At 43.0% G+C, this 21798-nt stretch overlaps 1 long non-coding RNA gene across 1 annotated transcript in view; it reads left to right on the top strand.

Moving 5' to 3' along the window:
- The window catches only part of LOC123587581, a 45681-nt gene extending 32327 nt beyond the window's left edge, over nucleotides 1–13354 (top strand). Inside the window, exon 2 of the long non-coding RNA XR_006707397.1 lies at nucleotides 13151–13354. This is a non-coding gene — a long non-coding RNA (uncharacterized LOC123587581). The remainder of the gene's footprint in view (nucleotides 1–13150) is intronic.
- Nucleotides 13355–21798: the final 8444 nt, after the last annotated feature.

Here is a 21798-nt window from a genome sequence, read left to right as displayed (position 1 = left end):
TCTGCAGATATTGTGATCTTGTACATTAAAAATTCTAAGGAATACACTGAAAAAATAACCAGGTTCAACAAGATGGTGGGATACAAAATTGGTATACAAAAATCAGTTGTATTGCTGTTTGCTTTGAATGAACAAACCAAAAATGAAATTAAGAACTTAATTCAGGGGAGACCTGGGTGGCTCAGTCAGTTGAGGGCGCGACTCTTGATTTCAGCTCAGGTCATGATCTCACAGTTGTGAGTTCCAGCTCCAAATCGGGCTCCACACTAACAGATTCATTATCTCTCTCTCTCTCTCTCTCTCTCTCTCTCTCTCTCTCTTCCCCTCCCCCACTCTTTTCCTCTTCCTCTCTCTCCCTCCCTCTCTCTCTCTCTCTTTCTCTCTCCCCCCCAGAAAATAAACTTTAAAAAATATTTTTAAAAAGGGGCACCTGGATGGCTCAGTCCGTTAAGTGTCTAACTCTTAGTTTCTGCGCAGGTCATGATCTCACAGTTCATGGGTTCAAGTCCCGCATCAGGATCTGCACTGATGGTGTGGAGCCTGTTGGGATTCATTCTCTCTCTCTCTCTCTCCCTCCCCCCCCCCCACTTGTGCTATCTCTGTGTCTCTCAAAATAAGTAAACTTAAATATTTAAAAAACAAAAAGAACCTAATTCATTACATGTATGGTAGCATCAAAAAGAATAAACTACTTAGGAATAAATTTAGCCCTGCAAAGTGCAAAACTTATCAGCTTGTCGGGTCTACCATAATAAAGCACCACAAACTGGTTGGATTAAACAACAGAAATTTATTTGGTCACAGTTCCCTTGGCTACAAATCCAAAATCAAGGTGTCAGCAAGGGTGGGTTCTTTCTGAGGACTGTGAGGGAGAATGTGTTCTATTTCTCTCTCGTAGCTTCTGGTGGTTTGCTTTCACATTCCTTGGCTTCTGCTGTATCGCCCCAATACTCAGTGTGTTTGTCTCTTTCTGTGTCCAAATTTCCCCCCTTAAAAAAAATATTTATTTTGAGAGAGAGGAAAAGAGAATCCTAAGCAGGCTTCATGCTGACAAACATGAGATCATGACCTGAACCAAAATCAAGAGTTGGATGCTTAACCAACTGAGCGACCCATGTGCCTCCAAGTCTCCCCCCTTTTTTTTTTATTTAAAAAAAAATTTTTTTTAACCTTTATTTATTTTTGAGACAGAGAGAGACAGAGCATGAACAGGGGAGGGTCAGAGAGAGAGGGAGACACAGAATCGGAAACAGGCTCCAGGCTCTGAGCCACCAGCACAGAGCCCAACGCGGGGCTTGAACTCACGAACCGCGAGATCATGACCTGAGCTGAAGTCGGACGCTTAACCGACTGAGCCACCCAGGCGCCCCAAGTCTCCCCTTTTAATAAAGGCACCAGTCGTGATGAATTAGGGCCTACCCTAATGACTTCATCTTAACTCGGATCTATAAAGACCCTATTTCTGAATAAGATGACATTTACAGGTCCCGGGGATTAAGTCTTCATATCTTTTGAGGGGACACAGTTTAACCTCATAACACTTGTACTCCAAAAGTACAAAACATCAAAGTTAAAGAAGACTTAAATCTGTGGCGAGATTGCAGGAGTGCTGACAACATGGAATCCATCTTCGGCCCTCCATCTTGTTTCTGCCTGCGCGATGACCTCCACAGTGGCTACGTGTTCCTGGCCCCGTGGAGGTTAATGTATGCCTGACCAGAATGCAAGGAGGCTTCTTCTGATCTTCCCTAAAGTGATACAGAAGACACCACTTTGGGTAACTAGTAGAGGTTCTCTGGTGCACAGAGTAGTTACCTAAATGGTAGTTACCTACCCAGTGGCAACTACCATTTAGGTAATTACTCTGTGCCCCTTACTCAAAAGCTGGGGATTAAGGTCCAGACTGGGTGGAGAATGGCTGTGGACGGCCTGGATCGTCCATACACCTGCCTGATCGTCCGCCAGGAAGTGACCTTGAATAAAATGTGTAAATGGCATGGAGTGGCTTGCTTCATATCTCAGCATTAAAGTGCCTTCTCACTCTGGATGCTGCATTGCTGACCCTCCTCTGCCCTCTAATGAAACACAGTCATGGCTATCAGAAGACTTATAAGATTAGTAGTACTCTGTAAATTGATTGACAGATTCAATTCAATTCCTTCTTTACAGAAAGTGACAAGCTGATCAAAAGTTCATGTGGAAATTCAAGGGACCCAGAATAGTCAAAGCAATCCTGAAAAAGAACGGTGTTGGTGGATTCACATATCCTGATTTTAAAACTTACTACAAAGCTACTATAATCAAAGCAATGTGTTACTGCCAAAAATATAGGCATATAGACCAATGGAATATAAGTGAGACTTCGGAAATAAACCCACATGTCTCTGGTCAGTTGATTTTTGACAAGGGTATGAAGACAGGATGAGAAAGAATGAATTTGAACCCCCTGTTTATACAAAAGCGAGCTGAAAATGGATTAAAGACCTAAATGTTAGCTAAGACTATAAATCTCTTAGAAGACAACACAGGCATAAAATCATTATGACTTTGGATTAAGCAATGGTTTGCTTAGCTGTGATATCAAAAATGAACAATAAAAGAAAAATGCATTGAACTTCATCTAAATCGAAACTTCTGTGCTCCAAAAAGCACCATGAAGAGAGTGAAAGATGACCTATGCACCTGGAGAAACTGTTTGTAAACCATATATTTATTTGATAAGGAGTTTTGCATCTAGAATAAAGCACTCCTACAATTCAGTAATACAAAGCCAATCCAAATTAAAAAACGAGCAAAGGATCTCAATAGACATTTCTCCAAGGTATATACAAATGGGTAACAAACATATGAAAATATGTTCCAAGTCATGAGCCATCAGAGAAATGCAAATTAAAACCACAGTATGGGGCACCTGGGAGCTTCAGTGAGTTAGAGCCTCATGTCGGGCTCTGTGCTGACAGCTCAGAGCCTGGAGCCTGCTTTGGATTCTGTGTCTCTCTCTCTCTCTGCCCCTCCCCATCTTGTGCTCTGTCTCTCAAAAATAAATAAACATTAATAAAAAAAAAAAACCCACAGTGCCTTCACTCCCACTAGAATGGCACTAGTGAAAAATGACAGATAATTAACAGGTGGTGGTGAGAGGATGGGGAGGAATCAGAAACCGCATCCACTGCCAGTGGGACGTAACATGGTATATCCACTTTCAGAAACAGCCCACATTTCTTTGAAATGTTACCCATAGTGTGGCTGTGTGATCCAGCAGTTTCGCTCCTAGGCGTAATTTCCAAGAGTAAGTGAAAACCTACATCCACATGCAAACACTTCATAAATGCTCAAGCCATCATGATGCATAACAGTCAAATAGTGGAAATAACTCAAATGTCTGTCAACCAAAGAGTGGTTAAGTAAAATGTGGTATATCCATACAATGGAATATTATTTAGCAATAAAAAAATGAGATACTCCTATATGGATGTAACACGGATAAGCCTTGAAAAAAATTATGCTGAATTAAAGAATCCAGTCGTGAAGACCACATATTGTTACATTTTCATTTATACGAAAGGTCCAGAACAGGCAAATCCACAGAAATATAAAATAGATTTGTGGCTTGTGGAAAATGGGGAGTGAATATAGGGGTTTTCTTGGGGATGATAAAAATATCCTAAAATTGTGGCAATGATTGCACAACTCTGAATATACTGGCAACTATTGAATGTTTAGTGTATGTGGATGAATCACATGGTATGTGAATTATATCTCAAGGCTGTTATAAAAAAATGTCTCACCATGTTGATAGAAGTAGGGGAAAAAAGGATCATCTTCGATACAGGAAAATCATTTAACAAAATCTAACACTCTCCTGTTTGATTAAAAACTCAACAAATTAGGAATGGGAGGGAATTTCTTCAATATTATAAAGGCATCTTTAAAAAAAACCAGATAACATCATACTTAATGATGAAAGACGGAATGGAAAAAAGACAAGGATGATTTTCACCTCATTGTTGGTCATAATTTCATGTTTCTTCACATGCCTGGTCATTTTTTGGGATGCCAGACATAATGAATTTTACCTTTTTGGGGTGCTGAATATTTTTGTATTGGTGACATATTTTGAGCTTTGTTGTGGGATACAGTGAAAGTAGTTAAAGTACTTGGAAACCATTTGATTCTTTTTTTTTTTCAATGTTTATTTTTGAGAGAGGGTGAGTGGGCAAGGGACAGAGAGAGAGGGAGACGCAGAATCTGAAGCAGGCTTCACGCTCCGAACTGACAGCACAGAGCCCGACGCGGGGCTCGAACTCACAGACCGTGAGATCATGACCTGAGCCCAAGGTGGACGCTTAACCGACTAAGCCACCCAGGCGCCCCACCTTTTGGGTATTGCTTTAGAGACTTGTCACACATGACCAGAGCAGTGGTCAGCTTCGGGCTAATTACTGCCCGCTCCTGGGCAAGACCCAGGGCTTCTTGAATCATGAATCTGGCTGGCTGGAGAGAGCAGGCACGTTTCTTAATCCTGTGTGGACACAGTTACATCTAATCCTGTCAGATGGTGTGCTCCCAGGCCTTGGGCATCTTCTTCACATGCACGTGCTGAGCATTACCCAGCCGACTACTCAAGGTCGGTTGTCCCCAGATCTCCAGAGGTCTCTCAATACAGCTCTCTCCTCTCTGGTGTTCTGGTCTGCAAAGTAGTCACCTTGTTCTTTTTCTGCACCTGTGAGGAGTCCACCAGACTCCACGAGGTTTCCACTACTGGTATCATGTTCTGGAAACTACCAAGGCAGTAAGCTAGGACAGCTGGAGAGCTCTCTTCATTTGTTTCCTGTCTCTCAGGGTCACGGATCTCTGTTGCCTAACGTGTAGCGTCTTGAAAACTATGGTTTCATATATTTTGCCTGTTCCCTGGTTTCAGGCAGGGGGTAAATGTGGTCACTATTACTCCATGTTAGCCAGGAGCATGTGGCATATTAAACAAAGTTGACAAGGCAATTTGCTGGGGAAAAGCTGGTCTTTGCAACATATGGTGGTGGACCAGTTGGCTGTTCAGGGGCAAAAAGGAGGCACAGGGAAAGGGAGAGGACTTAGACCCTTAGCACCATTCACTACAATTAATCCTAAATGAGTCATTCATAGGCCTCAATGTGAAAGCTAAAACCATAAAGCGTCTAGAAGAAAATGACTTTCAGTGAGGCAGTGATTTTTACGTGTGGCCCCAGAATACAGTTCATAGAAGGGCAATAAATTGGACTTTATACCTAGCAATTCCTAGGTATATACCAAAAGGACCGAAAGAAGGGGCTCGCGCAGACAGCTGTATGCTGGCGTTCACAGCAGCATTATTCACAATAGCTAAAAGGGAGAAATAGCCCAAGTGTCTGTCAGCAGGTGAATGGGTCAACAAAATGTGGTCCACACGTGCGATGGAATGTCACTCATCCATAAGAAGGAATGAGATCCTGATGCCTTCTACAGCATCGATGAACGAACATCAAAAACGTTATGCTAAGTGAAAGAGCCAGGCACAAAAGGACAAATTGTACTTAACATGAAGTACCTAGAAGAGCAAATTCATAGTGACAGAATAAAGGTTTTTAGGGGTTGGGAGAGTGGGGAAGGAGTTACTGCTTAATGATGTGTTCCTTTCCAAGAGCTACCATAAGAGTCTACCACAAACTTGCACTGGCTTAAAAAACAGACATTTGTGGGGCGCCTGGGTGGCTCAGTCAGTTGCGTGTCCGACTGCGGCTCCGGTCGTGATCTCATAGTCCGTGAGGTCCAGCCCCGCGTCAGGCTCTGTGCTGACAGCTCGGAGCCTGGAGCTTTCTTCGGATTCTGTGTCTCCCTCCCTCTCTGCCCCTCCCCCATTCGTGTTCTGTCTCTCTCTCTCAAATAACGAATCAACCTTAAAACAATTTTTAAAAAATGCTTGGAAGGACACTCAGCAAACGTTACACGCAGTTTTCTCTAAGCGATAGTGGGATGTGGGTGATTTTCCCTTTCTCTTCAGTAATTGTATGTTATTTTCAAATAAAAATCTATTTTTTTACAGTTAATCTTAGGAAGAGCATATATAAAAGTAGGTTTCTCTCCATTCAAAGTTCCATCTTTAGTGGAAAATGAAACCTAGTTTCACGACATCCAGTTTGATTAGACCGAAGAAGCTTAGTGAAACTTTTCCCACCCTAAAATGTTTATTCTTGTTTTTCTTCTCTAAGGGGTCTGGATGTTTGTAATTCAGATGTTTGAAGATCGTATCTTCTTCAGAATGAGACATAATTTTCTGTTCAGTGTTAGTAGAGCATGCCAATTCTGTTTTAAAAATGTAACCTAGAAATAAGTGCAAATTTAGATTCTCATTCTTTACCCTTAGGGAGTATTGGAAATGCCAAATGATTTCGTTTAGTTGTGATAAATCCAACCTCTGGAACTGCTACTTTGTGCTTGATTGTGCTAGTGTGCAGCTTTATGGAAAAATACTTATCCATTCAGTTTTTAGGCATAATTTCAGAATTTGAATTAGTTGACAAAGGCCAGACTTAAAGTAACATGTCGATTTGGTTATAGTTTATCTTTGTACATATGCATTTGTAAACATCATTTAATTGACAAAAAGGAATAGATCATTATTTTGAAGGACAGTGTTACCTCTTTTTCATGATCAATTGAAGAAAAAAAATTCTCAATTTAAGTAACGTTTCTGCTTTATGGCAACTGTGGGCCAGTGAATCCAGGGTGCTTCTCAAATTAGAAATTTAGAATGGGGGCACCTGGGTGGCTGAGTTGGTTAAGCAACTGACTCTTGGTTTGAGCTCAGGTCATGATGTCGCAGTTTGTGGGTTTGAGTATTGAAATTGCGGAGCCTGCTTGGTATTTCTCTCTCCCTCTCTCTTTCCCCCTCCTCAGCTTGCTCTCTCTCTCTTTCAAAAAATAAATAAACATACAAAATTAAAAAAAAAAAAGAAATTTAGAATGTCTTGATGTTTCCTTAAGTCACGCCGAATTTTCTTTTCGGCAAATTATCCTATGATATGATGTGTTGAAAGAAGAATTCTAAACTCATCTGGAAAATAATAGTAGGGAAATGTTTGTGTGTTAACCATATTCTAATCTAATCTGAGTTAAAAACTTTACTTTCATGATATCATTTTAAGGTTCAGCTTAATTTTCAGAAAATGGAAAGTAGAGTTACTCTTCATTGGCATTTTGCCCTTTAAAAAAACTTAATACAAGATTAGCAAGATATTAGTGCTGCGGTAATTGGATGTCTTTCAGGGTAATAAACCATTAAAGTTTATGAGTCACGTTAACAGAAAGTCCTCTCCACCATTTCCCTTTATCGGTTCGTTCTACAATAATCATAAAATCCTCTGCCTGGAGTTCAGAGCACAGCAAGGGAGAGAGGAAAAAGCCAGAACAGAAACTCCAGAAAGTAATAAGCGGGAAATGTTCGGTAACCTTTTGATCCTCAAGCTCATGACAAATGTCCAGTGCTTCTTGGCTGGGGTGACACTTCCTCCCAGTGACTTGGTAACTTGTCTGTGGTCTCAAGGATGCAGAGACTCCCAAATACGTTTTCTGGAAGTCTTCCCAAAGCTACCTTGGTCATTAAAAAAAAAAAAAAAAAAAAAAAGGAGAAGGAGAAGAAGGAGGAAGAGGAGGAGGAGAAGGAGAAAAAGAAAAAAAGGTCAGAGCAACGTTGAGGGCTCTGGCCTTTGAGGAGTCACTTGGTCATTCCTAGTTGTTGGGGCTGCTGGTGGAAGCCTCCAGAAGGAGCAGGGTGTGGGCCACAAGCCAAGTCTCTGAGCATGGAGAGTATTGCCCCTTTCTGCCAATGTCAACCCTGAGTTTCTCAGTGAGAAGAGCACCTTGCTGTCCTTGTTGCTCTAAACCATCCCTACTTAGAGGGACTCTTAGGAAGAAGCCTTACGTGAATGATCACAGACCACGATCTAATAAAAGCCTCTCTGTAACTCATTTTCTCCCTTCACCCTCTCCTTTACTTGACTCTCTCTTTTTTAATGTTTATTTATTTTTGACAGAGAGAGAAAGAGCATGAGCAGGGGAGGGGCAGAGAGAGAGGGAGACACAGAATCCGAAGCAGGCTCCATCCAGGCTCTGAGCTGTCAGCACAGAGCCCGACGCGGGGCTCGAACTCACCGACCACGAGATCATGACCTGAGCCGAAGTTGGAGGCTCAACTGACTGAGCCACCCAGGTGCCTTGCCATTACTTGACTCTTAACTTTTGTGTCCTACAGTGCTCAAAGCCCTTTGGAAGTTGAAGAATATATATGTCTCTCTATGGGTTATGTAACAAGAATATCCAAATTGATACACTTATAAAAACAGGTTTTTCATGATTTGTGGGAGGCATTATGTAAATCTTACTGCATGTGGGTTTTCTTTCAAAAGAATCCTTTGATTACAGAGTTTCAAAAAACAAAAAAAGCCATTGTTTACAACTTATTTTTCCAAAAAGAATATGCTAAATGCCAGATGTTGTTTTGTGGCCAGGAAGATGTATCCAAAACATATCCTTCTATAGCAATATGGCAGCATCCTTCTGTGAATTCTGGAAGTTTGAACAGTCCCAGAGCCGTTCTCTGTGTGTTAGGATCAGGGTAGGAATGGGGTATAGTGGTTTAGGGACTGGGATGATCTCAGAAAGCAATCTGGTGTCTACTCGGTTGTGAAATCACTGATATCTTTAGAACCTGTACCTATAAAACCACTTTTACTGTTTTCTTTTGTTTAAAGATTACAATGAAAGGAACCATTTTTAAGCCTACATAGCCAGCCCAAAGGAATTTTTCATTTCTCACTCAGTTGTTTTTGCCCAAAGACTAGGAAAGAAACAACCCCACCCTGTTACCTCTGACGGGAAACTTTAGACCAGAATGTTCTCCTGTATACTCATCTGGTGTGTGTCCACGATGCCTGATTAAAAATATAAATTTTGGGGGGCGCCTGGGTGGCGCAGTCGGTTAAGCGTCCGACTTCAGCCAGGTCACGACCTCGCGGTCCGTGAGTTCGAGCCCCGCGTCGGGCTCTGGGCTGATGGCTCAGAGCCTGGAGCCTGTTTCCGATTCTGTGTCTCCCTCTCTCTCTCTGCCCCTCCCCCGTTCATGCTCTGTCTCTCTCTGTCCCAAAAATAAATAAACGTTGAAAAAAAAAAATAAATATAAATTTTGGTTCGTAAGTTCATGTCTATTGACGAAGCTGAATGTATATAGCTGTCTGTAGCCACATGGCAAATAGCCTATATACTATTGCTCGTAAGTCCTGTTTGATAATGGCCATCCCACTCAGCCTTTCAAGATATAATAAAGCTTTATCAGTTATTCAAATCTGGACAGTTACTTGGACAGGCTCCAAATTAAACTGATAACCTTGACACAATGTCAAAACTAGCCAGGTGTTTTTGGAAGTTATTTGTCAATACAACGAAAGTTATTGGATACGGCCTGCATCAAACTTCCTGAGGAGTACGTTTTCCAGAAAGTCCGTGATAAATGAAGCAAGGTTTTTATTTTAACCTCTTTGAACGGAAATGTTTCCACTTAGATTAGCGACAATTTTCAATAAAAAAGTTTCACTCTTAAAGAAAGGTAGAGAGAATAACATAATGAAAAGCCACGCGTACCCTCCACCCTAGGAAATAAAACACCGTAAGTAGGATCGAAACTGTTGGCCGGGCGCCTGGGCGGCTCGGGCCGTTGAGTGTCCGACTTCAGCTCAGGTCATGATCTCACAGTTTGTGGGTTCGAGCCCCACGCTGGGCTCACTGCTGTCAGCCTGTCAGCTCAGAGCCTGAACGGGGTCTGTTTGGATTCCATGTGTCCCTCTCTCTCTGCCCTTCCCCTACTTGTGCTCTATCTCTGTCTCTCAAAAATAAATATACATTAAAAAAAAATTTTTTTTTAATGTTGGCATATTCCAGATTGTATTTTTACCTCCATACCCTCCCTGTAAATCTGCTCTTACAATTCCCATGCATGACCGTAATCGAATATTTTGACTCATCTCTGTTGATGGGATTTACCCATGCTGTATGTGCTGCTCTGGTTCATTCTTTTCCATTGCTACGCATTTCGTCATTCTCTTCTTGGTGGGTATTTAAGTTGATTTTAACATTTTGTTATAATAATATAACAAACGGCCATTCCAGTAGGTCTCTTCTTGGGTACATGTCAGTTTCTATAGAATATGTACTTAGGAGTTAAATTGCTGAGTCATAGGCTATAAACATCTTTCATACTCAATATCAAATTACTTTCCAAAATGTTTACACAGTTCACAGGTCAGTAGTATCATAGAATGTCTTTCAATTTGAGTTTGTCTGATGTTCCCTCGTGATTAGATTCAGGTTTGGCAAGAATATCCCAGAAGTAAAGCTGTGATCTCAGTGCATCCCATTGAGGACTTTTGTTATAAAATGGCACATGATTCCAATTTGTCCCATTTCTGATGAAGTTTGTTTTGATCCCTTTATTAAAATGTTGTCTGCCAGGCTTCCCTGTGTAAAGTTACTCTTTTTCTCTTTGTAATTGGTAAATATTTTGTGGCGAGATACTTTGAAACAATGTAAATATCCCATTCTCCATATCCACTTCCCAGCCTCGTAGAATAACAGGGTCCAGACTTACCCTGCAGTCTTAAACAGTAACAGAAATCTAACAGAATGTGGGAAACAGTAGTTTTGAGACACTGGGTGCCAGGCAGTGTTGGGTATTGAACATTCAAGTAAAGTGAGCCCCATGATTACCCCAGCTCACTGCCTAGAGAGAGTTTCCAGACCTCAACACAGGGAAGGGGCATTTGCACAAGCCCAGTGGTGTCTGTGAGTTGAGGTTGAAGATTTGGGGAAGTCAGTGTGGCTAGAGTTCATAGAGCAGAGTCGCTGAGAGGAGAGGAGAGAGCAAAAACAGAGTTCTGAAGATAGGCAAAAAGCCTGCAGCAAGTTTGTGAGGAAACTACCCAAGGCTGGGAATAGAACCACCATAGTGAACAGACAGAACAACCTGTAGAGCTCACAAGGACCGGAATAGAAATAGTTTATGTTCCCAACAGCCAGAGTGGAGAAACTTCATGATACATGGCTTTGGATAGAGCTCTCAGATGATCCCCTCGGTGGTGGAGCTGAATTAGCCTCGGACTATAGGCTGCTCTGCTCCTAACCTAACAAAGATTGAAAGCAAGCCCCCCCAGAAGATCAGACTGTTTCCACGTACCTTAATGATGTCTCAGAGCAAAGTGCACAAGTATTTACAGAACAGCCCTTCTCCCCAAACCCCAGCTCCCTACAATGTAAAAATTACACTGTCTAGCATCTAACCAATAATCATCAAGGATGCAAAGTAGAAAAACGTGACCCTTAAGGGGAAGAAAACTCCTTCAAAACTGACAAGAAATGGCACAGATGATAGAATTAAAGAAACAAAGACATGGAAAGAGCAATTCTAAGTATACTTCATGTTCCAGAAGGTTGAGGACAAAATGAGCGTGGTAAAGAGTCACATGGAAAAATCTTTAAAAAACAAATAAGCAAACACAGAAAAACAGACAAAAAAAAAAAACCCACCCCAAATATTTCTACTGATAGAAACTATCTTATTCCTCATTTACTTTCAATATGTTCAATTTTTTTTTGCACTTTTTCTATGGACTCAGTTTCCCATTTAATGGATTGTGATTTGTTACTACCATTATTTATTTTGATATTCAAATTATACTTCATTTGGCCAGTGGACGCCCCAAAAGTTGTCATCTGTGCACTTTTGACATGCGCCACACATTCTGAAAATCAGCCTGAAATCATCCATTTTCCAAGGACCTCTGGTTTCTTTTAGCGGAGAACAGTATTTAGAAGCCAAGATCTGAACGTTAGGTGTTTTCATTCTTATGAGGCTGTGGCTGCTGCCAGGCCTTCCGAGTCGGAACCAGGGCATGTATCTATGTCTTTCAATTGATTGATTCTTCAACTGATAGATACGTCAGTCAGTAATACAAACCATGAGTTTACATCGCTCCCATTTCAATCCAGCACCGTATAGGGTTCATTCTAGTTTTCTGTATTTGGGTCTCCTCCAACAAGTGAGAAACCCAACTCCTCTTATCCTTAATATAGTTGTGTATTTGATCAGTCCTGCTGTGTATGACGTGTCCCATGGCCACTATAGCCTCCACTTCCGCTTCCCTGGATGGATGCTCCCCTCACACACTCGGCCCCCAGTCTCCCACATGGGGCCATCCGCACCACCTTCCGTGTGGAAATCCTTCTCACCCAGCCTGTTCTCCAACACCCTGCACCACCTTCCAACCCCTCATGATGCCCTCCTCAGCCTGCTCAGACTCTTAGCCTTCCCATGGGGACGCCTACCTTACTCAGAACCACCTCAGGCTTTTGTTCTGAATGTTTGGGGAGGGAAAAGAGGAGAGAGAGCATGCTTAAGATGCCTTTTTGAAGCACAGAAGTTGGTTTCCTTTGTGGTTTATATTTTATTGCGCGTGTCTTGTGAAATCTCTTCTTACTTTGCAATCCTAAGAATAGCCTATAGCACTTACCGAAGTTACTTTTCACATTTAAGACTTTAATTCAGCTCGTTATTTTTTTTATGTGTGGTAACAAGTAGGGATCCAGTGTTTTTTCTTTTCTCTTTTTAAGATTTTGAGTAATCTTGGGGCATCGGGGTGGCTCAGTCGGTTGAGTGTCCGACTTTGGCTCAGGTCGTGATCTCATGGTTTGTTGAGCTCAAGCCCCGCATCAGGCTCTGTGCTGACAGTGTGGAGACTGCTTGGAATTCTCTCCCTCTCCCTCTCTCTCTGCCCCTCCCCTACTTGCGCTCTCTCTCTCTCTCTCTCTCAAAATAAATAAAATAAAAGATTTTAAGTAATCTCCACACCCAACATGGGGCTCGAATTCACAACCCCGAGATCAAGAGTCACACACTCTACCAACTGAGCCAGCCAGGTGCCCCTACTTTTTCTTTTGAAGTGGGTCCCAGCAATATTTATTGAATGGTTCATGTTTTCCCTACTGCTCTGCAGTTTCACTTCTGTAAGTATCAAGTTTCCATATCTACGCGGGTCTAACTCTGAGCTTTGTGCTGTATTAGTCTGGTTGTTTCTGTCTTGTTTACCAGGACTTCTCATTCAGACAGGGTCCAGTCAGGAAAGCAAACTGCCCTCAAGTGCTTTTGAGCAGAGGTAGTATGGAGAACTGGGTGCTTACAAGGCCAGTGACAGGACCCGGAAGAAGAAATGTGGGAAGCGACCGACCTCCACCTGTCAAGGTTTGCCCCTGACTTTCAGGGTGTCGAGAAGGTGCCAAAACCACAGGACGTCTCTAGAAGTGATCAGTTGTCAACAAGACTTAGGCTGGCGATTTGCAAAAATCCCCCCTTGATGATGTTCAGTCTCACATCTGCTAATGCCCGTCATGCGTGTGCCCCCACATTTCAGAGGGGCGCCTCGCATTGAGAAGCCGACCAGAAATCTGCTGGCAGAGTCCAGGGAAGTGTAGCTCCTGCAGATGTCCGGTCCCGTGCGTCAGAGGAGAGCAGAGAAGGGGCATGACAGGATGGGTCTTCTGCAGACATTCTGGCATTGATCTACGTTGCTTGGACCCTGGCGTGGTGAAGCAGCCGTCCTCTCTCCACACTGACACCTTTGTCAGGCCGGCAGGGCCATCGTGTGGGCTTCATACCTGCCGTGTGAGCTGTAAGGTGGTCGTGTTACATTTTCTGAAAAGCTCAGGGTTTTCATTGGACTTCTATCTAATTTTTAGACTGATTTTGGGAGAATTAACCCTTTTTTTTTTTAACGTTTATTCATTTTGAGACAGAGAGAGACAGAGCATGAACAGGGGAGGGGCAGAGAGAGAGGGAGACACAGAATCGGAAGCAGGCTCCAGGCTCTGAGCTGTCAGCACAGAGCCCGACGCGGGGCTCGAACTCACAGACCATGAGATCATGACCTGAGCCAAAGTCGGACGCCCAAACGACTGAGCCACCCAGGCGCCCCAGGAGAATTAACCCTTTATGATATTCGGGCTTCCTAGTCATGAGAATAATCCATCTTTCTTTCTAAGGTCTTTTTAGTAAAGCTTTAGGACTTTCTGCATGAGGGCCCGCTGTGTCTTTCATTATATTTAGTAATTCAACAACACTCAGGAAAAAATATGTGCTAGGCCCTATTCTAGATACTGGGGATATGATTGTGGACCCAAAATACCTCTTAATGGGCCTTACAGACAATGAACTAATTATGATTTAATACGTGACCATATAATAGTAAGAACTACGAGGAAAAGTAAACTGGCGCAAAGGGGGTTGAACATCATGGCAAAGAAGCTTTTATAAATTATCTGGGAATTTGTAAGTAATGCTGCTGTAAACGTTGGGGTGCATGGATCCCTTTGAATTAGCGTTGTTGTATCCTTTGGGTAAATACTCAAAGTGTGATTGCTGGATCATAGAGTAGTAGTTCCAACTTTTTAAAAAAATATTTATTTATTTTATCTAATAATTTATCTTTTATAATTTACATCCAAGTTAATCAGCATATAGTGCAACAATGATTTCGGGAGTAGACTCCTTAGTGCCCGTCACCCATTTAGCCCATCCCCTCTCCCACAACCCCTTCCATAACCCTCAGTTTTTTCTCCGTATTTATTAGTCTTTTATGTTTTGTCCCCCTCCCTGTTTTTATGTTATTTTTGTTTCCCTTCCCTTACGTTCATCTGTTGTGTCTCTTAAAGTCCTCATATGAGTGAAGCCATATGATATTTGTCTTTCTCTAATTTCGCTTAGCATCATACCCTCCAATTCCATCCACGTAGTTGCAAATGGCAAGATTTCATTCTTTTTGATTGCCGAGTAATACTCCATCGTATATATATATATATACCACAATCTTCTTTATCCATCCATCCATCCATCCATCGATGGACATTTGGGCTCTTTCCATACTTTGGCCATTGTTGATAGCACTGCTATAAACATTGGGGTGCATGTGTCCCTTCAAAACAGCTTATCTGTATCCCTTGGATAAATACCTAGTAGTGCAATTGCTGGGACGTAGGGAATAATTTTTTTAACGTTTGTTTATTTTTGAGAGAGCTAGGGAGGGGCGGAGAGAGAAAGAGAGAATCTCAAGCAGGCTTCACATCATCAGCGCAGAGCCTGATGCAGGGCTCGAACCCACCAACCATGAGATCATGACCTGAGCCTAAACTAAGAGTTGGACGCTTAGCTGATTGAGCCCCTACTTTTAAATTTTTGAGGAGCCTCCACATGGTTTTCCACAGTGGCTGCACCAGTTTGCACTCCCACCGACAGTGCATGAGGGTTCCTTTTTCTCCACATCTGTTGTTTCTTGCAGCATCATGGACAATAGCCAAGATACAGAGGCAGCCCATGTGTCCATTGATTGATGAATGGATAAAGAAGTGGTCTCTCTATATAATGCAATAGTGTTTATCTATAAAAAGGAACACTGTATATTAACTACCCGGAAATAAAAACTGAAGAAAAATTGTCAGGGAAGTCCTCTGAGGAGGGGCGTTAGAACAGAAAGCTGCAGGGGGCGGTGAGCCAGCCATGCGGACAATCGAGAAGGAGAACTGGTCAAGATGTCCGGGCAGGAGCGTGCTTACCACGTCCAAGAATCAGCAAGAAGGCCTCTGGCTGGAGCGGAGCGGGCTGCGAGGTGAGCGCTGGGGCCAGATCCCCCAGCAGTTCACAGGCATTCTAGAAGGCTAAAAGGAGCGCTTCGGAGCATACAGATGAGGTGAGCGGACATGCTTTACAGTGGCTGCTGTGGCCACCATGGGCGGAACAGCCCCCCAGGGACGAAGTCTGGCGGGAACAGGAGAGACCAGAGGGGAAACAGCTACGCTAGTCCAGGAGAGCAATGATGCGGGGCGCGGAGCCAGCAGCCTGCAGGGGACTGTTCGCGATGGGTGAGAGTGAGGAAAAAGTTGAGCATGTCCTCATCGATCTAGTCCTGAACAACTGGACAGAGTTACCATTTTACTGAGATGTAGAAGATTTCAGAGGGAAGAAGACTGGGGAGAAAAATCAGGGTTTGTTTTTTTTTTAACTTTATACGTGTTGACTTATAACACACATATAGAAAAGTACACAAATCATAATTGTACAACGTGATGAATTTTTTTCCAAACGAACCCATCCAGGTAAACAAGTCTAAGTCTCCCTCCACAGGAGTAAACGATATCCTAACTCTTACACCATAAATTTGTTTTGCTAGTTTTAGAACTTTATGTAAGTGGAAATATACGATATGTATTTTGTCTGGTTTCCTCAGATCAACGTTTTATTTGAGATACTCATCCATGTTTTACACATGGTCGCCATATGGCATTCCACTGGATGAATATACCACTGTTAATTTGTGCTTCAGTGGATAGTCCAATTGATCAAATATTTCCTTTATAGTTATTACTTTTTACATCCTGTTTAAGAAACGTTTGCCTGCCTTCAGATCACGGAGACAGTCTCTTGTGTTCTCTTCGAAATATTTTCCCCAGATTTTCTGCCTTTTAGTTTTACCTTTTACAATTAGATGTGCAACCCACCAAGAATTGATTTGCAGGGGACGGGGGGCGGGGGGGGCACCTGGGTGGCTCAGTTGGTTGAGCTTCAGACTCTCGATTTCAGCTCAGGTCATGATCCCAGAGTCATGGGATCGAGCCCTGTGTTGGGGCCACACTGAGTATGGAGCCTGCTGGGGATTCTCTCTCTCTCTACCTCTGCTCCTCACTCCTGCTTGTTCTCTCTCTCTCTCTCTCTCTCTCTCAAAAAAGTTAAAAAAGAAAAAAGTTGATTTTTGTGTGTTGTATGTAGAGGTCACAACTGATTTTTGAAAAATATACCCAATTGACCCAGCTCTATTTATTGAAAAGTCCATTCTTTCTCCATGGTACTACAGTGTTATTTTTGTCATAAGGCAGGTGTGTGGGTCTGTGTCTGGGCTTCCTGTTGTGTTTCATTCATCTGTCTGTCCTTGTACCAATCACCTACTGTCTTAATTCTTACTGCTTTTTAATAGAGCTTAATTTCTGGCTGCAGAACCTGCCCAGCTTTGTTGTTTTTCCAGAATGCCTTGGATATTCTCAGCCCCTTTGGGTTGCCATATAAAATTTAGAATCAACCCGTTAATTTCCACCCACTCACCCACCCCAAGCCCCTCCTGGGGCTTTTTATATAATTTACACACAATAAAATGTATGCATTTTAAGGGCACAGCTCGATGAGTTTTGACCACTGTGTACACACTCATGAAATCAACACTGCAGTCAAGATCTAGAGCAGTTCCATTGCCCTCGAAAGCTCTGTCCCACCCCCTTTCAGTCCATCCCTTTTTCCTCCCAGAGACCACCACACTTTTGATCTGTATCACTGGAAGTTGGTTCTGACTCTCCTAGGACTTCGTATAAGTGGAATCAAAATATGAGCTCCTTTGTGCTCGACTGATCTGGCCCCCCATAAGGTTTCTGCTATTCACATGTGGTAGACATCAGTTCAGCCCTTCTTACTGTTAGAGAATGTTCCGCTGCAGGACTGGTCCCAACGCGTTTATCCGTTCAGATGCAGATAGCACTTGGCTCTCTTCCATCTAGGGGCTATGCTGAGAAAGCAACTGTGACCATTCTTGTACAAGTCTCTTTGTGGCCATCTCTTTTCATTCTTCGTGGCAGATACTTAGGCATAGAATCGGGCGTGTGTGTGTAAAGTTGCATGAGACGCTGCTGAACCATTTTCCAAAGCGGTTGTATCATTCCACACTCCCGTGAACAAGGGTGAGAGTTCCGGTTGCCCTGCATACTTGCCGGCATTTGGTGTGACCCATCTTTTTAATTCAGCCACTCTAAAGGTGAGAAGTGCGTCTTTATTTCGATTTCAGTTTTCATGCCCAGATGGCTAGTGATTCTGAGCACATTTTCATGTGCTTTTTGATCATCTATATATCCTCCTTTGTGAAGCGTCTGTTCAAATCTTTTGCCTTTATTGTTTGATATGTGAGTATATGTATTTCCCAGATGAAGGTCTTTTCTCAGGCAAAGGTACCACTGTGAAAAATTACCAGGAATATCATGTTCTAGGCTGCACTTACCTTTTCATAAATGTCAGTGATATCTTTTGAAGAGCAGAAGGCTTTAATTTTGATAGATTGCAATTTATTTATTCTTAAATTTTTTAAGGCTTGTTTATTTTTGAGAGAGAGAGAGAGAGGGCAAGCAGGGAAGGGGCAGAGAGAAGAGAGGGAGACACAGGATCCGAAGCAGGCTCCGGGCTCCGAGCTGTCAGCCCAGAGCCCGACACGGGACTCAAACTCATGAACCTTGAGATCATGACCTGAGCCCAAGTCGGACATTTAACAGACTGAGCCACCCAGACGCCCCTATTCACTTTTCCTTTTATGTTCAGTGCTTTTTGTGCTCTCAAGAAATCTTTGCCTGACTCGGGATCAAAGATATGCTCGTATGTATATAGTTTTATGACTTCAGCTTTGTGTCTAGGTTTATGACCCATCTTGAATTAATTTTTGAGTATGGTTTGAGGTAATTGTTGAGGTTTTGTTCTTCTAAATGATGTGTAGTTGTTTTGGTACTATATATTGAAAATACTGTTCTTTCCCCTGTTGAATTACCTTGCCACCCGTTACTGATCATCAGTTGACCACGTATGTCTGTACTCTTTTCTTTCCATATACGCCCGACCCTGTCCACTTATCTGCTTGTTTGTATGCCAAAACCACATAGTCTTAGTTGCTGTAACTTTAAAGTAAATTTTGAAGTCAACTTCAAGTTTGTTTTGACTACTCTAGATTCTTTGCATTTCCAAATAAGTTTTGGATTTAATTAGTCAGTTTCTGATAAAAAGTCTGCTAAGATTTTTTTTTTTTTTTTCCTGCCAGTACTTCGTTTGCAATTGTGTTGACTTTATAGATAAGTTTGGGGAGAAGTGATGTCTTAACGATATTAAGTATCCCATCCATGAACATAGTATCACTCTCAATTTATGTCTTAATTTTTCTCAGCAGTGTTTTGTAGTTTTCAATGTAGAAGTCTTCTCTTTCGTTAACTTTATCCCTAAGTGTTTTTTTTTCATCAACTTTACTGAGGTATAATTTACATATTATAAATTGTGCCCATTTTTACTCTACAGTTTAATATGTTTTAGTTGATTATGTTTATTGATGTAATGGTAAACAGGACTGGTTTTATTTTCCAATGTTTGATGCTAGTTTATAGAAATAGAAACATCTGGTTGTGATGTCTCTTAAAATTCTTTTATTCTTCAAGAGTACATAGCCTCTATTCCTTCTTTATGATACTGGCTTGTTTGTACATGTGAATAAATTAAAATTATATTAAAAATTCAGATCCTCAGTCACACTGTATTTCAGTTGCTTCATGTGTCTAAGGGCTACTGTGTTAAATAGCACAGATTGTCATTATTGCAGGAAGTTGTATTGAAAAGCACTGTGTGAGGGCACCCGGTGGCTCAGTCAGTTAAGCCTCTGACTTCAGCTCAGGTCATGATCTCGCGGTCCATGAGTTCGAGCCCTGCATCGGGCTCTGTGCTGACAGCTCAGAGCCTGGAGCCTGCTTCGGATTCTGTCACCGTCTCTCTCTGCCCCTCCCCCACTCACACTCTGTGCCTCTCAAAAATAAATAAACATTAAAGAAAAGAAAAGAAAAGCACTGTGTGGAGTGGTTGGGTGCCCCCCCCCCCACTTTCTGGATTTGCCTCGTTGTCTCATGATGTTGTGTTGGAAGTGATATACATACATTTAAAAGCTTAATCAAATGCAGCTTAAACTTTTGTTTTTAAAGTTTATTTTGAGAGGAAGAGAGCAGTGGGGGAGGGGCAGAGAGAGGGAGAGAGAATCCCAAGGAGGCTCCACACTGTCGGCGCAGAGCCCGATGTGGGGCTCAAACTCACAAACCATGACATCGTGACCTGAGCCAAAGTCAGGCACTTAACCAACTGAGCCACCCAGGTGCCCCCAGATTGAGCTTTTATTTGAAGACTACCTCACAAGTGATGCTGTATCCCTTGTACTGAATCACAAAGAACTAAGAATTGGTCAAAGATTTTGCTACATGGATACAGTTATTGGTCTTGTACTGGGGGCAAAATCTTGATTCAGGGGGGTGGGTCAGGAGTGAAGAGGAGGATGGAATTGGTGACACCAACAGTGACAGAAAGAGGAGGGGAGAAATGGTGTGTTCGCTGGATGGGAATGTGGGGCTCAGTTGGAGGGATTACAGCATGTTAATGCGCTGGTAGGCACGATGCACACGCGAGGAAAAATCTGCCAGGGCGAGGAAAAATCTGCCAGGGCGAGAAAGGGAGACTTCCTGACACGCTGGCGCTTAGTAGGCAAGTGAGAGCGGGTCTGGCAAGTGAAGGGGTTGGCCAGGGCGAGGGGCCCAGTGGTTCCCTCCACAATCACGGGGCAGGTGAGCATGAGTCATACAGCAGAAGGCACTCGGGAGGGTCACCTGGGGGGGCTCAGTTGGTTGAACATCCGACTTGGGCTCAGGTCATGATCTCGTGGTTCGTGAGTTCGAGCCCCACATCAGGCTCCCTGCTGTCAGCGCAGAGCCCAGTTCAGATCCTCTGTACCCCCTCTCTCTCTGCCCCTCCCCTGCTCATGCTCTGTCTCTCTCTGTCTCAAAAATAAATAAAACCGGGGCGCCTGGGTGGCACAGTCGGTTAAGCGTCCGACTTCAGCCAGGTCACGATCTCGCGGTCCGTGGGTTCGGGCCCCGCGTCGGGCTCTGGGCTGATGGCTCAGAGCCTGGAGCCTGTTTCCGATTCTGTGTCTCCCTCTCTCTCTGCCCCTCCCCCGTTCATGCTCTGTCTCTCTCTGTCCCAAAAATAAATAAACGTTGAAAAAAAAAAAAATAAATAAATAAATAAAACCATTAAAAAGAATTTTTTTTTATGATGCCACAGGTTCAAACATCCACAGTTATGGTCATTAGAAGAAAAAGAAAAGAGTCCCATTTAAGTCTCCCCAACTGGGAAGTCACAAGACGTGGAACCGTAGTGTAGCCTGGAACGTGGTTCCTTCAGGGACTTTCTTTGCCTCTCAAGGGGTCTTTGCTTCTGTTCTTTTCTCCTTACTCTCCCGCCGTTTTCTGCTCACGTCTGGTTTTTGCACCTCAGTGACTCTGGCTGCACGTGGCCATCCCGGCCCCACTGACCACAGTTGACATCATCAGCTTCTGGCTTTGGCTTCGGCTGCAAAGACCTGATGTAGACCTGGACTGAATTAGTGAGAAAAGGAATCTGATTGCAGGGACTTCTGAGGCTCTGACCTCCTCTGGGATCGCCCTGTTCTAGCCCAGTCAGCTACAGGCAGGAGGATAGAGTCCTCTGTGGTGCTCGGCCTCATCCCCCAGGGCTGGGCCGGGGCAGGGGGGGCATGTTTATTCAGTGAGGTATTTGAACTGTGTATAATCCAGGAGAGAACAGTATCTAATTAAGTGAAGTGCACAAGCTTAATTTTATGGACTTTTCAAATTAAATGTTTATTTATTTACTTTTGAGACAGAGAAAGAGAGAGATATCATGAGGGGGGAGGGGCAAAGAGAGGGAGAGAATCCCAAGCAGGCTCCGCACGGTCAGCATAGAACCCAACATGGGGCTCAAACTCATGAACTGTGAGATCATGACCTGAGCCAAAGTCAGACGCTCAACTGACTGAGCCACCCAGGTGCCCCTCTGTTTATTTACTTTTTTTTTTTTTAAGG

Source organism: Leopardus geoffroyi, chromosome D3 (genome assembly GCF_018350155.1).
Source record: "Leopardus geoffroyi isolate Oge1 chromosome D3, O.geoffroyi_Oge1_pat1.0, whole genome shotgun sequence".
NCBI classification, from domain to species: domain Eukaryota; kingdom Metazoa; phylum Chordata; class Mammalia; order Carnivora; family Felidae; genus Leopardus; species Leopardus geoffroyi.
This window is presented reverse-complemented; position numbering and strand designations above follow the sequence as displayed.